At 47.6% G+C, this 23,758-nt stretch overlaps 1 long non-coding RNA gene across 1 annotated transcript in view; it reads left to right on the top strand.

Annotated features, from left to right (window-relative positions):
* Window positions 1-22,307, top strand: part of LOC138997843 (uncharacterized) — a 64,096-nt gene extending 41,789 nt beyond the window's left edge. The window contains exons 2-3 of the long non-coding RNA XR_011469027.1: window positions 20,204-20,335; window positions 22,249-22,307. This is a non-coding gene — a long non-coding RNA (uncharacterized lncRNA). The remainder of the gene's footprint in view (window positions 1-20,203; window positions 20,336-22,248) is intronic.
* Window positions 22,308-23,758: the final 1,451 nt, after the last annotated feature.

Raw genomic sequence — 23,758 nt, 5'->3', positions numbered from 1 at the left:
GACAAAAGGAAATACTGCCCATCCACCCACCTGTCAGAGCAGAGAGGAGCAAGTGGGGTTCGGAAAGGTCGGAGCACACAGCCAGCTGTCACAGCATCTGCACCTCCAACTCTGAACGCCAAACTCTCATCCGTTCCCCAGCCCCACAGGTGCCAGCCTCGGTGCTGTCTAAGGGAGAGGTTTGTGCTGAGCTCCCGGCTGAAGACAAGCAAAGTACAAATTGGGGAGGAAGGAATTTCGGGCAGGACTTCAGAGTTGGCACATTTTCCAAGCTGAGCTAGAGACTTGGCTTTGGAAACCTGTATCCGGTCTCCTCCAGCTCAAGCACCTGTTCGGCCCCATTAGCAGCCCCTGCTTCCGAGCCGGCGTGCATGGCTCCAGGCCGGGGCGTGATCAGAGCCATACCCCATGCGCCAGAGCCACAGGCCCGGCTGGAAGGCCTCTAGGCCAGATCACCCTTCCTTTAATCCTGAGCAAACCCTCAAATGTGGCTTGTGGTACTTTAAGACCCCCTCCCTGGTCTGGACCGCTCACTGTTGAGATCTTCGTGGTTGAAGGAAAGAAAAAAAAAGCTGGCGAAAGAAGAGGTTGTAGACACTCTACTTCACATTTCCGACTGCTTTCTAATCCTGCGGGTCTCCTCTCAGGGGCACCGCGAGGTTAAATGCTGCGCTCGGTTGTTATTTATTTAGTCTTGTTTTTCTGGCCTGGAGAAGGTGTCTCAGTTTATCCTCACAGCAGCGGGGAATGGGATTGGAAATGGCTGTCGGAGCTCATCACATGTATTCCAGGTCGCAATGCGTCACTCTCACTCCTGGCCTCTCAAATGTGCAAGCAGGGAAGGAAAAAAATAGTTCCGCTGTCAGTGGTCAGGGAGTAATAATAACACTAATAACAGAACAGAAGCCAGCACTAGTGGAGCCCGGGCCAGGCCCTGTCCCAGGCGCTTGGCACCTGTTGTCTCATTAATCCTCCCACCAGCCCTGTGACATAGAACCATTGTGAGTCCCATTTTACAGATGAGGGAGCTGAGGGTCAGAGAGGGGAAGTAGGTTGCTCACGGTCACACAGCAAGTAACTGGCAGAGTCTGGATTTGAATCCAAAGTTGCAAGTTAAACACTTGACCAACGGCTCTGCATTTCTAACTACAGTGAAACAAAACAAAAAAAGTTTTCTCTTTCACTGTGGAGTACAGAGACCGGTGGGTAAAGTTGAACGCAAAAAGGTTGGTATTTCTAGAACATGTCACTGGTTTATGGTGACATGGGGCAGAATATTTGAAACTGGGACCAACCCCAAGTATAGTTTATATAGTAACTGGCCGATTCTTCTCCAGCATCGGTTCTTTTATCCCCTCCTTTGCAATGTGACCTTTCAGCTCCTCCCACGAAAAGCCGAAGCCTATTCTCCAGCCCCACCAGAAAGCACCCAGCGGAGCACAGGGTATCCGCTTGCAGAATCATGAACTCAGCAAATGGCTTCTAGGCCTCTAAGTTACTCGACAGTGTTGCTACCTTTGAGCCACTATAACATTCATACGGACCCTTCTGTTCTGTGTTCAGAGGTCAAAGGATACCATGCTTCTCACCACCATGGTGGGATTCAAATAGGTGGGAACTCTGGGGTCAGCTATATGAACATATTGGTACAAAATAGTAGTAAAGGTCATTGGTGATGAAATACCTACTGTGTGCCAGGTACTAAGAATGCCACATGTGCTAACTCCTTTAATCCTCTCAGCACCTGTCTGTAGTACATCCTTATTACCAACCCCATTTTACAGATGAGAAACAGAGAGGCTAAGTCACTTGTCCAGGGTCTCACAGCTGAAAGATGGTCCAGCTAGGAGTCAAACCCAAATGATCTGGCTCTAAGTTCAGGCCCCTAAAAGCCAACTCCTGCTCTGAGTAGGCCTGCTACTTGCTCCAACTGGCTCCACAATTTATTATTGAACTGGGCAAGTGAGTTAATTTCTCTGAGACTAAATTTCCCATCTGTAAACAATGGGGACAATAATAGTCTCTCCCTTATCGGGTTATTGGGAGATGAAATGAGATAATACAGGCACCCAGCGGGGTTCAATAAATATGAACTATAATAATAATAAATTGCTATATACATTTACACAACTTTAATTATAGACATATTTTACTGCTATAACAAATAGCTAATTATTCTGTATATGGGTACACTATAGTTATTAGTCATACTTTTATTTTGAGTCACCAAATTCTAGCTCACATATGGTTGTCCCTGCAGTTCCTGCCGTTCTGTTTTCACTCTGCCTCTGTCACTGGCTTCCCTTTTGGTTTCCAATGCTGAGTTGTTCTTCTTGAGACGTTCCAGAAATCCATTGAGCGTGCCGACATCTTTCAACATCTCAGGAAACAGAAAGGCAGAGCTTAGCAGGCCCTCAACCTGACTTTTCCATCGGCCCACAGCTGAGCTCCCTGAGGTCTCCCTGAAGGGCATGGTCTGCTCATTCCTGCTCTCCGGCTCCCAAGGGGCCTCCTGTGGGAGCCGTATTTGGCCATGGGTTGGCCTCTTGTGTACTCAGATGTTGGGGACTGAAAGGCAAACAGCTTCAGATGCTTCCATGCTGAGCCTTTTGGTCACGAGCAGCTTAGCAGAGAACTCAGGGCATTTCCGGTAGGAAAAGAGGACTCCTCGCCCAGCACGAAGGTTCTGCAGAGACAAAGGGCCAGCGGCTGCTGCCAGGTGGTAGGTGTTGTAGGGCACGCTTGATGGCCAGGCAGGACTTGGACATTGAGACACAATGTATCCAGCCTTGGGCAGAGGGAAAGGCGGGGGGGACGGGGGACAGAAAGTAGACTAAACATGTGGTTTGTCTGCTCAGCCCAGTGACCTCATCGTTCCTTTCCCAGCATCCTTGGTCCCATCAGCCTAGCAGTCTTGGTAGATACAAAAATGTGCCTTCCAGTTCCTTCTTCAAGGAAGAACTTGCTGTTCAGTTGCAGGGGATGTGGTCAGCAGATGACCCCCAGCAGCTAGCCCCTTCAGGTCTCTCTCAGCTGCAGAGAGCTGCCTCGCCCAAGGTCATGCCCTTCCAGAAACAAATACGGAAGTTGTCGATGCCTGGCCAGTTTGACCCAATGCAGATAACTCATTGTCTGTTTCTAGAAAACCCAGCCCGAGACACAAACGCATATGCTCTTTCAATCTCCAACCTGCTCCACTTCTGCCTACTCCAACTCTTGCCAAAAGAGGACCAGTATTTCTTGTGACGTTAGCATACATCCCCAACCTGTTTACCTGGGAGCTTAATTCCATTTTGCATGAGCAATCAAGATTGCTTTTGCCATAAGTCACCACCACTTCCTTGGGAAGTTTGGGCTAAGAATAGAAATGCTAGCAAGTCCCTATGAACCCAGCACCTTGTTACACCCTGTGTCACTTCACTTCCACAGCAGCCTCCAACAAGATGAGATTATCCCCATTATACAGAGGAAGAAACTGAGGCCCAGAGTGAGTTATCGTCAAGGATTTCAAGTCTAGTTTTCTACTTCCAGAGACTAAGCTGAGTAGCTTGGCCACTCAAGCACATTTATTCTGGAAGACTCCCTGAACAGGTCTTCTTGGGATAGAATCTTGGGAAAGCGAGCTCAAAGAAAGGCAGTGTGGTTTAGGGGCTAAGAACTCAGCATTGGTGCTAGACAGGCTGAGTTCAAATCCCTTGTCCATCACATACAAGCTCTGTGACAATGCCTATGATCTAACTTCTCCAAACCTCAGTCTACTCATCTATAAAATGGGGGTGATGATAGGTCCTCTCTCAAAGTATTGCTGGGAGGATTAGGTACTTAGTTCATAGAAAGTGCTCAAGCAATACCTGGTACATAGAGAACCTTCAATAAATGTTGGGTGCAATTATTAGAGAATAATTCTTGGAGACTGTTCCTTCAGTTCTCAGCCTGAAGAAGGTGTGCTTCTCAGTTTATGTGTCTGTAAAGAGGGACTCCTTACAGGATTCTTATAAAGGTTAAGAAATACTATGTGTAAAGGGTCTTGGGCAAAATAGTTGCTCAATAAAGTGTAGTGAGTATAATGACTGGGTTCTTTGGTCCGCTGGAAGTCTTAGAAGATACCAAGATTGAGACTTAGCTTTCATTCTATATTTCCAATGGATGGACAGAATTGTTCATTTGCCAATGATTCGGCTTCTCAGATTAACAAAGATGTGTTGATTTCCCCTTGGGCCAGAATGTTTACAACTCATCATGGACATATTGGCTATGCCATGGTCAGTATGGCCCTTAGAGCTGAGAAAGGGAACCCTGAGCCAGGCCCCACACTTGGGACTACCTTCCTTGAAATAGTCTAGATCCCATCCCCTCTGATGCCTGGGGCCCAGTGGCTCTGCTGTCTGAGCAGAGCGCTAAGTCTGGATGGGACCCACACAGATCTTGCTCCCTTTTGTATGAAGTCAACCAAATGCCTTGAGAAGCTCCAGGACTTGTGTCTCTAGGGTTGTCACAGTGTCTAAGACTGACCTCAGTTCCAGGAGGGCAGCTTGGGGTATAAATCACACCCACAGGCCTGCCTGGCATCCCTCATGGAATCTCACCACCAGAATGGCCCTGCCACGCTGATTTTAGGTAACTCAGGTCGTTTACAGAGAGCCCTACAAAAGGTACTTGGCCAAGACCCCGTATGTTCTGGGTGCAGCCCTGCCCAGGGTGGTCAGAATTTTTTTATTGCCAGTTGTGTATTCTTTTTGCATATTAAGATAATTGTCTTTAATAATGTTAAGTAATAACGGGGAAGAGAAAGAGATCTTTAAGGAATTCTGATTACTAGAGAAATAATTTCAAGGCATGAAATAAACACAACAGAAGTAAAATAAAGGAAATAAACTATGGTAGTGAGACGTGTGGGAACCTTTGACCTAGTCCAACCTCTTATTCGACATATCGGGAAACTGAGGTAGATAGAGCCAAACTGCCCAAAGTGCCCATGGTTATCTGGCCAGAGTCATGCTTTTGGGATGCTTGGGACTTGCTGACAAGCACGAGTAATTGATTGATAATAAAACCAGTCACCCATGGCCAGAGTGGGGTTTACAACCTTAATGCTAATGGACCCAGAGAGGGAGAGGGTGCTGTTAACCACTTTCCCCTCATCTCTCGGGGCTAATAGCTTTATAGAGGTCATAAACTACTGAGTATTTCAGTGATGAGAGTGACCTCCCTTGGCCAAATGACCCGCCCTGTCTTGATTGACATGTAGGCCTGGCATTCCTTCCAGTGGCAAGAAGCAGCTTTTCCCTAGGCCTGTGGTTTGAACCACAAGACCCAGCCCCCTGGGAATTTCCCACATGCCTTTGGGAGTTTTAAGCTGTTGCTGGCCCATCCTGACTCACAGCAGGAATAGTTCAAATTGGCAGCTTGTACAGTAAATACACAGCTTCGTCCAAACTCAGTTCTCAGGTAGTTATCCCATCTCTATGTTATTATTCCCCCAGAATAGTTGGAAAGGCATGGAGAACCCTGTTGGCCTCTTCCAGTTCAATTTTATTTTGCTCAATCATTTATTTAGCTCATTTTAATAAAGGTGGTGGCCAGCCTCCAAGATGGTCCCCAGTGACCCCTGCCACCTGGAACTGATTCCCTATGTAGGATGAATGAGCTGAGAAAGGTCACCAGTGAAATATGACTTTGAGGCTAGGTCATAAAAGATACTACCACTTCCATAAGTGAATAAAAAAGCTGTGGTACATATATACAATGGAATGCTACTCAGGTATAAAAAAAGAAGGAAATCTTACTATTTGCAACAGAATTTTTGGACCTAGAGGGTATTATGCTCAGTGAAATAAGTCAGTCAGAAGACAAATGCCATGTGATTTCACTTACATGTGGAATCTAAAGAACAAAATAAATGAACAAACAAAATTGAAACAGATTCATAGAAGCAGAGAACAAACTGATGGTTGTCAGAGGGGAGGGGAGACTGGGTAAAAAAGGTGAAGGGATTGAGAAATACAGATTGCTATTACAAAATAGTCACAGGGATGTAAAGTACAGCCTAGGAAATACAGTCAGTAATATTGTAATAACTAAGTCTGGTGCCAGGTGGGTACCGGAAATATCTGAGGGACCACTTTGTAAAGTATATGATTGCCTAACCACTATCCTGTACACCTGGAACTGCCACAAAATACTAGTGAATGTAAACTGTAATTGAAAAGAATTTTTTTTAAAAAAGGAAGAAAATAATATATTTTTATAAAAGATACTGTGGCTTCTGCCTTGCCCCCTTTTTTGGATCATTTCTCAGGGGAAGCCAGCCACCATGTTGTGAGGGATCTCAAGCAGCCCTGTGCAAATCCCATGTGGCAAGGAACTGAGCCCTCCCGCCAACAGCAGGCATGACTTGCCAGCCATGGGAGTAAAACATCTTGGAGTGGGTCCTCTAGCCCCAGTCAAGCCTTCAAATAAGACCACAGCCCCTGCCAACAACCTGACTGTAACCAGACCCTGAGCCAGCCCCACCCAGAGATTGTGTGAGGTAATAAATGTTTATTGTCTTAAACTGCTAAATTTGGGGATAATTTGTCACACAACTGGTATCCATTGTACGCCAAGCCCTGAAATAGGCACCAGCATGCAAAATTGAGCAAAGCAAATATCACCTCTGCCATCCCAGAGTTGAGAGGCCAGAAACAAGCCTTCTAAAGGGTGAAGTTAGGTGGCAAGATCGAGATTAGATGAAAATTGGAATCTGATATCAGTGCAGTAAAGATATCTCTCTAGGAAAAAAATTAAAGCAACAGCTTCCTCTTTCTATTTCTATACTGTTTGGTTACCTTTTTCTGCGCATCTATTCCTCTTAAGGTAATTTCTATCAAGGCATCTTCTCATAAATATGTCTTTCGAGAATTTAATTGATTATACCTTTCTAGAAAGGCTTCTTGGCAACATATATCAAGAAATCATAACAACATGCCTATCCATTGACCCAGCAATTCCACTTACATTAATTTATTATAAAGAAATATGCAGAAATATATGAAAACAGGGATGTAAAAGGGTGCTCACAGCACTGTTATTCATGAGTGCAAAAAAAAATTGGAAATAGCCTAAATGTCAACAATAGTAACTTGGTTAAATTACTATTTAATGACAAGCCATCCATACACTGGAATCTTATGTAATGATCAAAAATGATGAGGTAGCTCTCCACTTACTTTCAAGGAAATATGTCCTGACATAATGCTAAGTGAGAAAGACAAGTCATCAACAGAACATACTGTATAACTCCATTTTAATAAAAAGAATATATATTTATGAATAAAATTATTGGAAAGCTAAACCACATGTTAATAATGTTATGTCTGGGTAGAGGGATTATGCATGTATGCATTTTGTTTCTTTTGGCTTGTCTGTGTTCTTTCATTTTTATTTTAAAAATATGGATTACTTCAGGAATAGAGTTCCAAGTATATTTTCATTAAGGCCCCAGAATACTCATTAGTTAAATGTCGTCTCTACTGTTCTTAGGCTGTTTGTCCTTCCCTATCCTGCCAGGGAGACCAGCCCCCACCTCTGACTGGCCTCTCTTCCCTCCCCTTAACCAACCACTGGGACTGAGGGTACCCCTAGGTCCTGGAACCCAGTGGAAAATCCGGTCTTCCTCACTGTGCCCCAGGCACCCCCCAGCCCTCCACTTTGCGCAGGGAAGACCCACCTCTCCAAACAGCGCTGGGCCTGTTGACTAACTCTGGCAAGCAGCTCCCAGCTCTGGCTCCAAGGGCAGAGTAAGCTGAGGGGACTGATTTACTGCCCACAAAGGACCCACTCAAAAAGCAGGCCGATGGCGTTCCCCATCCAGGATGGCCCTTGAATGATTTGCGGTTCTGGCAGAGATGCTCTTAAAGACCATAGAGGGAGTTAAGTCATCAGGAATTTTATCCAATTGAAATGAAAGTCGGCGGAGATGAGGCTATACCTTCCAACTTGGCCAGGGTCCACTGCGTAGTCGCGGGGTAGGGGGTGGGGGGATGTCAGGCAGATGGGCGTCCTACTGCTCACCAAGCAAGAGATGTCCACCGGGACCATTTCCATTTCTTGAGCTCATCGACCCAGCCCCTGGTTCCCACTGAGATGGTCTTCTCCCTGTTCCCATAACTGGTTTGACCCCAACCAATATTTCATCAGTTATTCCCACCCTCCCCTTTCACGCCCCTCTATGTAGACCCATTCATCCATTTGCCCATAAGAGGTCTGCAGTAATCCACTGCCTGTTTGGATCGTGTTCTGAGTTCACTTATTCCTTCCAGAGTATTGAATTCCTCCTCCAGGATGGGAATAGGCCTGCCCTGGACCCAGCACTGGGCATGGCCAGAGCAGCCCACCTGGCCCTGCAGTTGTGGGTGCCCCTTCTAGGCAGGACAGAGGCGCTAAACCAGTAAATAAACATGGAAGACAATTTCTGATGGTGATAAAGGGAGGAAATGGACTTGTAAGTCGGCGGATAACTGGGACTTTCATCCAAAGCCAGGGAAGGCCTTTCCAAAGAGCGACATTTGAGCCAAGACCTAAACAAAGTGGAAGCCCAGAGACCAGAGTTTCTACAACTGCCCAGCTCAGCCGTGCACAACCCCCATCTTAGAAACGTTCAGGGCCCCGCCCTCCGTCTCTGTTCCTCTCCAAGTTACGCGTGTCCAGGACAATGAGAGGAAGAGTTGCACAGGATGTCCAACATGTGGCATGTTGTCTGTGGTTGAAAGGAGGTCCTAGCTGGACACCAACAAGAAGGACAGCCAGTGTGGTCCGCAGCACTCATTGGAGCGGACACTAGACAATGCCACGCTGCTCAGATCCTACCTGGCTTGTAGATGCGCCCTCATGTCTGCTCAGCCTCTTCCACTGGGTCCTCTCCCCTCAGCCCCTTCTCTCTTCTTCTCCTCAAATCCTCTTCATCTTTCCCTCTCCCTCCTAGCTTGGGTGTCCCTTTCTAATTCAGGGGATGAAAGCTCACTCTTATTCATAATAAAAACCAAATATACTATCGATGTCCCAAGTTCCCCATGAAAAAGGATAGGATTTAGAATTTCAAAAGCCAGGGTGATACTCCATTTTCCTTTGCTTTCTACTGCCTCCACTTTTCCCAAAGCAAAGAACCCTGCTCAAATGGAGGCAGGGGTGGCGGAACGGAGCAGCCACTGTCTGAAGCATAACAGTAAGTATCAAAATACCAAAACATTGTCACTTAGCGTTTTAAGGATAGGACCTACCACAAATATGGAGCATCTCCCAGGCACAGAGCCCGGGGCTAGAAACACAGCAGGCTTGTGGACGAGGCCGCCTTCTCCGAGGCGGGGGGGGTGGGGGGAGGTGGGCGGGGGGAGCGAGAAGGAAGACAAACCCGAGAGTCCGGGTCAACCCATGGGGCGCGCCCAAGCCGAGACCGCAGGCACAAATGGCTGCGCCTGATGCTTTCAAGAATGTGGCCTCAGCAGGAAACCAAGGTGGACCTGGACGCTCCCACCGCTGTGGGCTGTGGGCATCTGAACAGGAAGCTCTTTGTCAAAGGGAAGTCTGAGCAGGCACCGATGACTCTCACACCCTATGGAGGACAGTTAAATGGCACTAAAGAGACCAGAAGACGACCAATTCATCCGGCTTCTAAAGCCGGAATAGCATCTCTGACAGGAAAATGAGTAGAGAATGGCCGCTCCTTAAGGAGAAGTGCATGGGATGGCGATCAAGTGCATCGGCCTTGAAGGTGGGCCGCCTGGGTCCAAATCCCAGCCCTGCTACCCACCAGCCGAGTGGGAGAGATTGGACAGGTTGGCAGTTGATGTTTCAGAAAGCTCTGAGAAAATTAAGAGAAACGGTGCTGCAGGCGGAGGGCACAGCCTGGGTACCAGCCTGGAGGACAGGGCAGGGCACAGAGCCCACAGCAGTGCACTGAGTTCAGCCAAACAGCTGGTCAGTCCAATTCAACCCAAGCGGTATCTCATTTCTTTTTCAGGCACCAGTTTTAAGAAAAATCATATTCTTCATTCTTGCCCAACGGCCCACCAGTACGCACTGTGTGATTTTTCTCTACAATCCACCCAGATTTTACCCAGATCGACTGAAAGCTGAAAAACAGTGAACGCTGTCCTTCCCGCATCCCTCCTGGTTAAAGCTGCAATTTCTTTCAAGACAACAGATGTTGACACGTATTCTTTCTGCCACCCAGAAGTAAAATTCGGTGGGCTCCTGTGGTACCCCCTCCTCTCCCTGTTCGGATCCTCCCTCTCTCCTCCCCCTCTCCTGATCCCTACGAAGGGGAGGCCGGTCTGCCTGTCCCCCACCAGCGGGTCATTCATCAGCCCGGCGAGACCATGCATGCTGCCGACCCCGCCCGCTCCTGCCCGCCCTCTTGCCAGCCATATGGAATGAGTTGCTCCCTTTTTACTCCTTATCAGAGATGGAACGCTTTCCCCTGTGTCTTGGTGGAGTTTTTCTGCATTTGTGAGCTGGCCCAATGCTTAACTCTTATACTTCCAAAGTGCTACCGGGCTTCTCATTCCCTGGCCAAAATCACTGAGTTCGGAGGCTCAAGTCACAGGAGGGAACGGGCAGGGAACACTGGGAGGAACAAGCAGGTCAAGAGGACACCTAAAGTGCAAACATTTCAGTCGAGAGGAATTCCGTTACACCTTCTGTAACTTTAGAAGCAGGTCCTAGAAGTAGCACCTCCTCCATTTGGTTAACCTTGAACCTGCACCTCCAGGATAACAATGATGATAACCATTATGCCTTGGGTGCTTGCTATGGGCTCATTTAACCCTTCTAGCAACCCACTGAAATAGATGTTCTCATTGTCTTCCTCATTTTACAGATGAAGATCAGAGAGGTAAAATAACTTGCCCAAGGCCACACAGCCGTAAGGGGCAAAGCTGAGATGCCTGACCACAACTAGAGCCCTCATCCATCACAGTCGAGCCCTGCAGAAGAACATACACGATTATGCCCTGTGATCTGGGTTGGTCTCTTCACCCCAACCTACTCTAATTGAGACAGGAAGGCAGAGCGATGGGTCATTTACCCAAGGCACATGGCTAGTGGGGGAGCCTACATAGAAACAGGCCCAGGGGTCCTGCAGCATACCAGTTTATTCCCACTTTCTTCTTTAAGAAAGATGGAGCTGAGACCTGGTTTTCTATAAAGGAGAAATAAATAAAAATTTGCAGCCAAGAGCCTGGATTCTGGAGTCATGCAGAGCTGACTTGGAATCCCGATGCCACCTTGCAAGCTGTATGATCAGGGGCAAGTTGCTTCACCTCTCTGAGCCTCAGTTTCCCCACAGTTGCACAGTTGGTAAGTGGTAAGACCAGGACTGGACTCCTTTGATAAAGAAGAAAAGCCCAGCTATTTGTAACCCAAAGAGATGGGACATTGAGTTACAAATGCACTGGGGAGCCATTGACGATTTAGAGCAAGCCAGCTAAACTCGTAATAACAGTCCCTGAGCCTGAGCTAAGGGTTTTGTGTTTTATCTCATTTCAACCTCAGTACCATTAATAACCCCACCTCGGCTGTATCTGTTTTGTTCACTGCTGTGCCTCCTATGCCTCGATGAAGTCTAGCGTGTATAGATGCTCAACAGACAATTGTTGATTGTTGAAAAATTGCATTTGCAATTCAGTTACTTTATGTGGCATTATGGTCGCCCGTCTGTCTCCCTCCCTAGACTGCAAATGCCATTTAGGGCAGAGCATGAGTCCCCAGTTCTAGCTCAGGGCCTGGAACACAGTAAGTACTCGCTAAACGCCTGTTGAATGAATGAGTGATCATCCTTGTCACAGAGAATGGAGAGGTTGAGAAGAACCTCTTTAAAATACTGTCCAGGGACCAATCCTTTTCTCGAATTGGAAACAAAATGAAAAATAAAGAATACGGCTGCCAACGAGTGACAGAGGCTTCTGCCTGCTGGGCTCTGAATCCTCTGGATCCTGGTCAGAACTGGCGGAGCACCGCCGGCTGGTGAGGCTGCATGGGCCCTGAGGTTTCTTGGGTATCAAATGATGCTGTGTGGATTTGGAAACCACACAAATCCCTTTTGATGAGTTGGGTGCAAATGAATCTGAATCACAGGAATTAAAATCCTCTGGAACACGAAATGGCTTCGGAATGAAATAAGGCTCAGCTGGAATATTTTCCGGGTCCTCAAAATAAATGGTTTTTTAAACGACTTTCAGGAGAGTCCCTGAGCTCACCCAGCGCCTGGGCCTTCCCGAATAGCAGGCTTTTTTCTGATTTTCCTGAGCAGTTGGGATTGGTTTCTTGGCAACCTGGAACGGGCTTTAGGGGCAGCCCCTTTGCATCTGAAAATGACTCCTTGCTAACTGACATCTCTGGGCACAGTAGCGATTCAGCAAACAGTCCAGACCACCAAAGCCTTGGGGACAAAACACTCCCCAAAGTAGACAAGTCAGACCATTGAGCCGGGAAGGCAGAACTCAGTGCTTGCAAAATAACGTTTTAAAGTGAGTTTTCATGAGTTTGTCAGGCTGGGAAATTATTGCTTCTTGATGAGAATACAGTAAGCTCTCACTTAACGTCGTTGAGAGGTTCTTGGAACTGACGTACGATGAAACCAATTCTACCACAGGTTAATTGATAGAAACAAGAGTTAAGTTCCTACGCATCTCATCAACATTGCAAAGAAATTATGTTGAACAGAATAAATTAATTTGAGGACCTGCTGTATTAAAAATCAGTACAGTGACCAGTGTTATCGATGCTCGGCCACTCACACCCCCCCTCCCCCCCCCCCCCACACACATTATTCCACATACAAGAAATATTTTTTTTTTGCAATAAAATACCCAGTAACTCCATGCTCCTGCCTGTGCACCCTGCTATGCATTTCCTCCAAATAAGTGGGGAAAAAGAGTACCTTGGGAATCTTCACTGTGCATAAAGCTTTTTGCACACTCTGTTCTCACCATCCTTTCTTGAATCCAGGAAGTGCCTTCTTGTCCTGAACTCTTAGCATCTACTGTCCCCTCGGCCTCCAATGCTTTTCCCTCCAATTTTGCCAAAACCTGAGACTCCAGCAGGTCTCCACCCAAATGTCACTTCGCCTGGGAGGACTTCCCTCCCCTTGTCTTCCTCAACTCTGATGTTTTTCATCATAACATTCACCAATATTTGTAATGATGTATTTCTCCTTTTTTACTTAATCTCTCTCTTTCTCATTTGTCTATAAGCCCCTCAGGGAGTGGGCTTGTGTGTTTTATTCATCACTGTAGACCCCTCTACCTCACCCACTAGCCTTCCTTTGAAAAGCCCAGGCTCTACCAGCAAGATAGGCTAGAATTCAGTCTTTGCAGGAAGATACAGAGACCCAGCCAGTGCTAATAGAGTCAAGAGCCATCCATCACTCCCCCACAGCTGGGTGTATTAATAATCCTGGTTGGCCTGAGACTAACTGGTAGACCTGTCTGGCCCAAGCTTTTCCTCTGTTTATGAAATCCTGCAGTGGCATGGATTTGAGTGTGTCCACATCATCCTTCAAGCCTAGCTCAAACCCCATGTTCTTTGTAACACCCTTCCTTCTCTCCCCAGCTTGAAGTATTGGTTCCCACCTCGGATTTCCCAAAGTAAATCCTGTCTATTCCCCGCATTTGGCAATGAATCAATCATTCATGGGCCTATAGCAGCCCTTCCAGTTTTGTCTTGAACTCATACTTAAACCTTTAACTTTCAATATCCATTTGTTCTTTTACTTTCTAACATTCACTTTCTCTAGCTGACATGTGGGTAATAGACTGTACAGAATAATGATCTTGCTCCCCACCAGTCTCTTCTCCATACAGCAGTCAGTGATCTGACCTAAAATACATGCAATTCCATCCTTCTTCTACTGAAAACCTCCAATTGCTCCCAACTCAGAGTAAAATCCAGAGTCCTAAACCAGTCCTCAGCCTCTGCAGGAATTGCTTCATGCTGATCTCCCCACCTTGGCTCCCACCATTCTCGCACTTTTCCATTCTACTCCAGGCAAGCTGGCCTCTGTTGTTCCTCCAGCATGCAAATCATGTTCCTGCCCCAGGGCCTTTGCGCTTGCTGTTTGCTCTGCCTGATATACTCTGCTGGAGATATCTGCATGGCTCATTCACTTAACTCAGGTGTGTGCTCAAATTCACCTTAGAGAGACTGCTTTTACTGTACCTTGTCATTCCCTACTTTCCTATCCTGCTCTTTCCTATCTTCTATAACTACTGAATTCTTATGGACTGTTTTTTTATTTACTATAGAAGGAGAGAAGGTTTTGGAGGTAAATCGACCATCTAACCATAGATATTATTCAAAGGAATCTCTGAAGGAGATGATAGACATTCAAGTCAACACAGTACACTTGAAAGCACCTACTATGGGCAAGTACTGTGGGTTTGAGTAAGAGAACTGCTATGGACTGTTTGTGTGTGTCCACACACACACACACACACACACACACAAATTAGACTGCCCCCTAACTAATACAAGTTCATCTCCTAGTTGTTTTCAGTGTTGGTGAAACTGTCAGTCAAGATGCCCTGTGCTTTCTGGTCAACCAGTGGCCATGGGACCCAAGATAAGGCCATGAGAGCCTCTGTCTGCTGAGAAATGAACCATGAGCCATCGGTTGATGGAGTCTCTATAAATACCTTTTCATTTGATGTCATTCAAGTTGCTGCTGCAGAGTCTTAACATTTATTGGTCCATCTTTAGTTTAGAAGACAAAGCCACCCAACCAGAAGTTCAAATGAAAGAATTTAATGTAGGTCACTAGTGACAGAGATATTGGAAGAGCTGAAAGGGCAAACGGCATCGGGGGCAACTCAGAGATTAGCAAGAGCAGGAAGCCACTGTGATCCTGGGACAGGAGAGACCAAGGGAGGAGGCTGTGTTACCAGAACCAGGAGCTGGGGCTGCCCAGTGGGAGTTGCGGCCATGAAAGGACAGAGAGAAAGCAGGAAGTTCATAGGAAATACAGCCACTGCTGGAGTCACCACCATGCCCAAGAGGCCCCACAAATACGAAAGAATAGTTTGGGAGAATGACCTTCGCCTTTCTCATCATCTTTCAATCTGCCAAACCCACCTCCCCCCGCCCCGCCCCCCCCCGGAGGTTCCTAGTGGATGAACCTAACTGGAAGCAAAGGACACTGGGAATTGTAGTTTGCAGTACTCAGCCATTTGCTATACAGAAGGGCAAGAAATGGATTTGAGAGAACAGGCATGAGAGATCCGTCTCTATGATCTGCCTCTCTTCACATCCTTCTTGGCTTCCAACATGGTGGCCAAAAGGGCAAACTCAGATGGAGAAAGAAACAGGCACATGCCCTCCCCCCAAGAGTCTCTGTGTGGCGCCTTCCATTCTTCAGTCTGGGTCAATGGCTTGGCCCTGCTCCCCTTCCCACTCCCAACGAGTCAACTGGGTCTGCTGGTAACCGAGGCCTGGCGTTGGCTGTGCCTCCAAATAACTGCAGGCGACTCCACTCCACTCTGAGCTCCTGGCAGTGCCAGGGGCAGGAACCAAGCCCTTTTCCTGTCTGGAGTTTGATGAATTCTCTACCAGTTGCTTCTACCCTCAGAATGAGAAACGAATGTTTGTGCAGCCCGGCTCATTAGCATGCTGCCCTGGTGACGGAGCCCCCCACCTCTGTGCAGCAGCCGCCTGCCTGCTCCCAGGCAGGTCTCTCGCTAACATGCTTTCTGAAAGTCACTCTTGGACCCAAATGGAGGAAGTGGGGCCAAAGCTCACTTTGTGGAAAGATTTTATTTCCATCTGAGTCCACTTCAAGGAACAGCGAGGGATTAGTTTTGTTAGCTTTTTTACCTCCAAAAAAATTGCTGGGCCTTTCGGACGCAGATTTATGGAATTGCTAGGCAATCATGTTTCAGACTATGGAGACCAAGAGCCCTTCTTTGGGGATGTGTCCAAATTGGCTGGCACCACGGGGTATAGGCTAAATGAAATGCATTCAGCAAGCTTGGCTGGGGACAGTCTATTCCGAGACAGGTTTACAGACGCTTGGGCAGTGCCACGGGGGTCGGTGAATTGCCCACATACTGGTCAAATTGAAGACATAAGAGGAACTCATTCAACCTCAGGTAATAAGGAGAAGGCACAAGATGGATAAGGATGCCAAAAATTGAGGGGTTTCTCCCAATTATGTTCCTGAGACCACTGGCTCTCCAACTTCAGTGTGCACTCCACCCCCTAATTTGGGGTAACAGCTACCCAATGTCCTAGGCACACTTAGGAGATGCCACTGGTCTCCTCTGCACACTTGAACATCAGACACCCTCTTCTGGGCATGTCCCAATGAAGGCAGACAAGAGCTAGCCATGGCAACCACGGCCATGGTTATAGTTGCATTCGAGCCAGAGATATGACAGCCTCGTGCTTAGCAGGAACACCAGCAGAGCTGGACAACCCAGGTTCAGATCCCAGCTGTACCACTTTCTGAGCTGTGTGGCCGAGGGACTTGCTTTCCTCATCTGTAGAATGGGCAGAAGACCTACTTCACTGGGTTGTTGTGGGGGTTCATGGTAATGTACATAAGGTACCGTATATGGACCTGGAATATAATAAATGCTCACTGCATGGTGGTTTTCAAAATACTACTAATAAAGCTAGGCAGTAAATAGGAGTAAAAGTTCTAGGATGATAGGGGAGGAAAAGGGAGAGACTCAAGGACATCTTTCTGGAGAGAAAAGGTGTGCTAGAGAGAAAAGGTAAGTTTAATAAAGCTGCTATTTATAATGATGGGGGCAGATTAAGGACACCAGCAAGGCATGGGCAGCACCCAGGGACCAGTGACATCGGGGAGCTGTCACTATCACCAGTACTGAAGGAGCAAGGAAAAGAATGTCATGGAACCCAGAAAGAAGGAGTGAGAAGGAGAAGGCTCCTGATAGAAGGTGAGATTTGTGATCAAGACACTACCAGCCCTAGACAACCTGAAAGGAAGGAGCCAGGAAATAAAGACCCAATTTACTGTCCTCCATTCCTCGCATCTCCTGCTGGTACCTTCGTCATTTGAATCCAGTTGGAAGCCACAGACAAGGAGTCCATTGAAGGGGTTCATACAGGTCGGCCACATGGGTGGAGAAGGGTAGAGAGTGGATCTAGAGGAAGCCAGAAAGACACCAGGCACATAACCCTAGTGGAATAATGTACCTGTCCGGATTGCATTCAGCTGCTAGTCAGTGAGACATACAATAAGCGAGATAGAGATGTGTCTTCTCTTCTGTAAAAAAATGTGTAAAGGTAGCGAGGACCACCATGTTGCACAACTCCAGGGCTGACTGTACATAGCTGTACAGAAACAGTGAATGGCGCCCCCTGGAGTTACACAGCCAGGGTGGGTTGGGGTGGATGGGCCCATTGGGTGACCATATGATGCCATCAGTAGCTCAGGTTGCTTGTGTCTTTCAACTCTACCATCCTTAGCACTGGCCTTCGTGGTCAAGGTGGCCTCATGGTCATTGGTGGCTGCTGGAGCTCCAGCCATCATGTTAGGAAGAGGAAGAAAAGAGAGAAGGGCAAGAGCTCTCTGGAGGCTCCACCCAACAGCCTCCGCTACATCTATCTCATTTACCGCTCTTATCTGCAAGGGGTGCTTCATACTATCATTTCTTTTCAACGTGGCATCATGCTGCTTTCAACAACACAGGGGACTTTTATTAAATAAGAATAGTTATCGGCTCTGCCTCAAATAAGCACTGTGTTGGGAGTCAGAGCACCCAGGTTCTAGTCTCCACTTTGACTACTTAGTGAGGTGACCTTAGGCAAGACACTGTTCATCTCAGTAAACTTGATTCTATGGTTCCCATGCTGGCTTCCTTCCTCATGCTGATCTTCCTCCCGCCTGGCTCCTAGGTGCTAGCACATGCCTGAAAAGTTTAGTTCTACAGCTGTCCATTTCCTTTGGTGTGGCAGGGGTAAAAAAGAGGGAAATAAATTGTTCACCTTCCAGTCTCTTCTCTGTGTCCTTTGGCAATATACTTGAAGGCGAACAGCCAGTGAGCATCAGACAGGTGTGCTGAAGTGCTGGTGCCATGCCATCCTTGTTAGCCGCTGGCAGATCCTATCAGTTTTCTGAACCTCAGTTTCCTCCCCTGGAAAGTGGGGCTAACTAAAGCACTCGCTTCATGGAGTTGTGGGGAGAATGAAATGAGATTGTGCGTGTGAAATCCTCCTAAGTGGCAAGGCATACTTGAAATGACAGCTCTGAGTGTTATAGAGCATCCGTCCTCCCCACTGAGCATATGTGTGGCTGGCCAAGTCTCAGCCTGCGCACAGCAAGGAGAGGGAAGGGAATTGCACATTGGCTAATGGGGTGCTGAAAAGTGAGCAGCTGGCCCTGCCAGTGGGTGTGAGGCTTCCGCATCTATCTCTATGCTCCTCTCACACCCCATCAGAGAAGTGATGGGAAGAAACCAATTTTCGACTTGGAATACTTCCCATCCTAAGTGCAAGGCCCTCATGTTGCTATTTCCCAAAATTCTCTAAAGAACGTAAGGATGTGTTTATTACAGAAAAAGTTTCCAGTATTTTTTTTTAACTATAGAACTTCTCAAAGCCTTTAATATGCTAATGATATTTCTAAATCTTCCATAGGGTATCACATACAGTGTGCCCCAACATATTTGCCTAACACCCCCTTTCCCCCTTTTTTCCCAATAGTAATAATAATATCAATACCAATAATAACTATTTATCGAGTACCTACAATATGTTCGACTTTGTGCCAAATGTTTTACATTGTGTAATAGTCAGCTATTATTGTGATACTGTTGCATAACAAATAAGCTCAAATCTCAATAGCTCAGATCAATAATATTCTTTCTCACTCATTGGCCTGTGATTAGCTGGTGTGCCTCTGCTTCAGGCTGTGGATTGGGTGCAGTTCTACCCTATGTGTCTGCAACTCTGGAACCCGAGTCAAAGCTTCATCAACTGCCCACGGCATGCTCTCCTCATGGTTCAGTGCAGGACTACAAAAGAGGACATTTACAGTCTCGGCTCAGATGGAACACATGCTACATCTGCTCATGTCCATTGGCCAGAGTAAGCCACGTGGCCATGCCTTACATCAGCAGGTTAAGGAAGTATTCCTCTGACATATTAAACCGTGGCAAGGGTGGAGAGGAAAAAGAAATCTAAACAAATAATACAACCCACGCCATTGTCAATATGCATTACCTCTTTTAATCCTCATGACAGCTGTATATAGATTGTCATATCATTCAGCAGGTAAAAAAAAAAATCTGAAGTTCAGAGGTTAAGTAACTTCTTGGAGGGCACACAGTCCTAGGTGTCAGACCTAGGACTTGAACTATCTGAATCCCTTCAGCTATAGCAATCTCATTGGGCTTTCATGTTCCTTAGTTTCGCATTTCCTTTAGTTCTTCTGGGACACTTGAGCATATTTATTTCCACTATAAGGAAATGTTTTATGATGCTTTAACCCTGAAGCTCACTTATAAGCCCACGGCATTTATGTAAATACTTAGGTTATTAATATTACATGAGCCCTGTTCCGAATTTACTGTGAAATCCAAGGCTGTCATCTTCAGAGCGGTGTCTCCTTCCTGCACGTGGGAATTGTGCTCAGCGATGAAACGAGTAAACGTGAATTTATGGATGTAGTAGGTCCCACGGGGAGTTCACCCATATGCTCCCAGCACACACCCTTCTCGTGCATGCTGACGGCTTCCTCATAGGAGTGTGCACACCCCACCACCTGACAGCCCACCTGGCCTCAGCTCACAAGGTAGCCCCCAGGAGTAGCCCTCAGACAGTGACAAACAGGTTGGAGGATGGATGCTCCAGCTTCTTGTCCCCCAGGTGGGACAACTTGGGGGCCTGTTCCGTATTGTGTCTCATGTCCCCGCAGGGCTGCACCGCAGTTTCCCACCACAGTGACCTCACTGACACAGGCTCTGTTGGCTGTTCCCCCTTCACATTTCTCTCCACCCTTTATTGGTGCTTCCTGGGATCACCTCCAAAAGCGAAACAAAACCAAAATTGCTGCCGTTCAGATCCTCGACTCGGGGGCTACTTGGGGGAGCTCTACCTAACAGATGAGTATTATTAACAAAAACAGAGTTGGCATTCTCTACCTATTTGATAGTTGCTTGCTTTTTTTTTCATTCATTTATTGCAAAATGTTTTATACCTTTTTAAGGGAGGGAGTCACAGAAGCCCTGATGCAAGCTGTGGGCCCTCTCACCAGAAGAATGCCTGCTCACACGAACTGCACGCGCAGGACGCCGTGGGCCCAGGCAGGTTTTCAGTGGAGACACAGAGGAAGCCTTGGGTAAGTCAGCCTCAGGCCGAGACAGCCCTGAGCTCTGACTCTGGGGAAACTCCTGTACAGCTGCCCCACTCACACTCCCTGGCTTAGCTGCATTTGGGAACCTCATCCTTCATAGCTCTGCAAACTAGACTAAGGAAGCAAACCCAGGCGACAACCCGCTGTCGGAAATGCCTCATTCTGCGACTGGGAGGGCGCTCGCGGTTGTTTGCGTTGCTTATCTACTGGCCCCGTGGCCACCCCTTCCACAGTCCCTGACGCCTTCCCTGCTACGGCATCGGCGTCACCGCTGACTTCAAAGGCTTCCCCATCCTTGGAAGTGACTCGTGGGTGTGTGGGTGGTGGGAGGAGGGAGAAGGATGGCGATTGCACAGGCCCGAGTGTCTCCAGCTGGAAGGAGACCAGTGCATCAGAGTGAGTCCAGCACACACCACCCCTCCACTCCTCAAGGCCAGGCCTCCTGTTTTGGGGTGTAGATCTCCATGCCTCGCTTTCTTTGTCTTTGGCTTGGCAATTTGATAGCCACTGGCTGGGCTTGAATTGGAATCCGGGCTCAATGGAGAATGACTTTGTTTTTTTTTTTCAATATTCACCACGCCTTGGGGCTTCGGTAAACACCATCGCCTCCTGCCTCCTGGGTCTGTTTGGCCCTCGCCCGGGTTTCTTGAGGCTCCCTGCACTCTGCGGTTCCTGGGGGTCTCGGGTCTGAACCAAGACCCTGAGAAGGGAGAGAAGCGATCTGGGTTTAAACTGTTCCCAGACGAGGGGGCTCTTAGCGCCTAAGCCTCGAGGGGAGAGACACTTGTCTTAAGACACAGTCTGAGCCCACACCTGGAAGAGATTGATTGAGAGACAGTTAATATGGCTGCGTGATTTATGAGGAGGAGATATTGTAGCCAAGGTGCGCGGGGCCGGGGGGGTGGACAGGGTGAGTATAGGCGATGTTAGGTACTTACTGCTGGTCAGGAAACACTTGATAAGGTTCCACAGTGGAGCTCACTGCTGAGGGAGGAGGGGGAGAGCCAGACAGCCAGTGCTGGGGGAGCTGGCTCCAAACCCAAGTGCGGAGGGGGCTGGGGGCTGCGGAGCGCTTCGCCCATGGACGCTGGTTCCAGTGGGACCCAGGGCTCAGCCCTGCTGCCTCGCATCCATCATGTGAATGAATAATCCCACGTGAAATATCCCATCTGTCAGGGCCCTCCGCGTGCGCTGGCGTCCATCGCTTCGGCTTCAGCTCGCGTCCATCCAGCCTCCGCTTGGTGCCAAGTGCTTAATTCACACACGTGTCTGCAGGCAGACGCCTTTGGGAGGCCGAGTGCTCCTCCCGCTCGCTGCTCTCTGAGCCTCGCTCTCCGTTCCAGAATTCATAAGAACATCCTCTTCCAGGAGCTTAGCCGATCCTTGGGCCCTTTTAGACACCTTGGTGACGTCTTGTGAATTTCGGGTTAATTGTCTAAACCTCAAGTTCCCATCTGTAAGAAGGCAAGCATGCTGCTCATTTAATGCTTACACTCAAGATCTTAGAGCCACGTACACATGGGTTTGAGTCCTGGCTTCACTCCCAACTACCTGTGCAGCCTTGAGCAAGTCACTTACCCTCTCTGAGCGAGTCTCAAATTACTCAACGACAAAATAAGTGATAGCTACCCCTTAATGTCATAGAGAATGAAAATGATGATATAGGTAAGGGGATCCCCTCAGGGGCTGCTGCACAGCGTGAACTCAACAAATGAGACATAAAATAATAACTACTGATAATGCTAATATTAAGGATGGATAAAGGGCAAGCACAAGAAAGTGTTTATGAACATGAGCCATGGTTACCATTGATCGCAGACCCAAAAGATCACACCCAGCTCTGTCCAAGAGAGAAACTCTAGAATTCCTACAAGCCGCTGTAACACTTCCTTTGGCAGGTTTCGTACATCTTGGCCAAACGCCCATCAACCAGTTGGAGAACGGAGCCTGAATAAATAAATGCACATTTCGTTTCTATTGTCTAGAGACTATTCTTCTGGAGAGCTCCCTGTGTATATCTTCGTGGGTCAGTAGAGGAGACATTTAAATTAAAATAAAAGGAGAAACTACAGTCTGATAAGGGCGCCTGATGGAGTCAGTACAGTTGGGGACGGAGTAACCCTGAAAAGAGTGATTAGAAAATCATTTTCTGGACTGACCTGGGGAGGGCGGTTGTGACCCTAGACCTGGCGTTGCAGGGATAACAGGAGTTAGGCAGGCACTTGTGCAGGCCCCTGCTTACTGAAACGTTTCTGTCGGTGGATGGGTGGACTGCCTATGAGATTCTTGGCTGGCAGCATCATTTACACCTTCAGGAAAGACTGCTGCGAGGTCTCCAGAAAGACCTAGGTGCTGGGAGGTGGGGTGAGAGAAAGAAGGTGAAAGAACTAAGGTTACGAGATAGACTTTCTTTGCACAAACTCTCTGTAGCGGTCCTCTTGTGGTTTTACTATCCCACATTCATTTCCTCTTTATCAGGCAAAACTGCCTCAATTTTCCTCTCGTGATCCACCTATTTTCTACTCCTATTGTGGTTTAAGGTAGAGTTGACTGTAGTTCTCTCTGGCTTCCAGGGTCTGGAACCCATCAGTCAGAGAATTCCATTTCCTAGTGGAATTCACAGTGATTGTTTTAGGGATGGTTATGTGACTTTAAACCAGGCCAATGAGACTCAGCCTTGGAACTTTTGCTGATACTGTTGGGAAAGAGAGGCTCTCTCTTTCTGCAGGTCTTGAAGTTCAGTGAATAGAAGCCAGGAGGTCACCATGGAAGAAGGTTTGGACAAGGAACAGAGCTAATAGGGAAGAGACCAGAGCTGAGAAAAAGAGGTGACGTTCTGAAGGCATCACATGCTCCAGCTTTTGGACCTTGAGTTGCACTTCTCCTGTGATGCGTAAGCGGCTTTGGGCTGAGTTTCTGTTGCTTGCAATCACAGTGATTATAAAAAAACAAACAAAAACCACACACAACACACCACACCATTTGCTGTGCAGATATTAATTGAGTCTGCCTACATGTACATGGTTGGCACTAAAGATACCGTGGTGTTGCAGGTTGAGTTCACTGCGAGGCTGACTCTGAGATGGAGACCAGGGTACGTACAGGACGTTTTTGGCCTTTGAGAACAACAGCTTTGGGAAGAGAGGGGAGGAAGTAGTGTTGGGCAGTAGGAGACCCTGCGCTGTGATGTGTTGTCCTCGTAGTTACAACCAGGCCAAGCTAACCCCGCAGGGATGCTGGAACTCAGCGGCCCCTCTGAGCCGCCCTGAATTGGGAGAAGGAGGGAGGCTCTGAGCCAGGAGGTAACTTGCTTTAGTCAAACATGCCATCTTCCACGTCAGTAATGGGCTTTACAGATCCGAGCAGTGGAATTTTTAACAAGTCTTCCCATAAACAAATGGGAAGAAA

This window comes from Myotis yumanensis, unplaced genomic scaffold (assembly GCF_028538775.1).
Source record: "Myotis yumanensis isolate MYYU_CA2020_CCGP unplaced genomic scaffold, mMyoYum1.0.hap1 SCAF_19, whole genome shotgun sequence".
Taxonomy (NCBI): Eukaryota; Metazoa; Chordata; class Mammalia; order Chiroptera; family Vespertilionidae; genus Myotis; species Myotis yumanensis.
The sequence above is the reverse complement of the archived record's forward strand: the minus strand, read 5'-3'. Positions and strand labels throughout refer to the sequence as shown.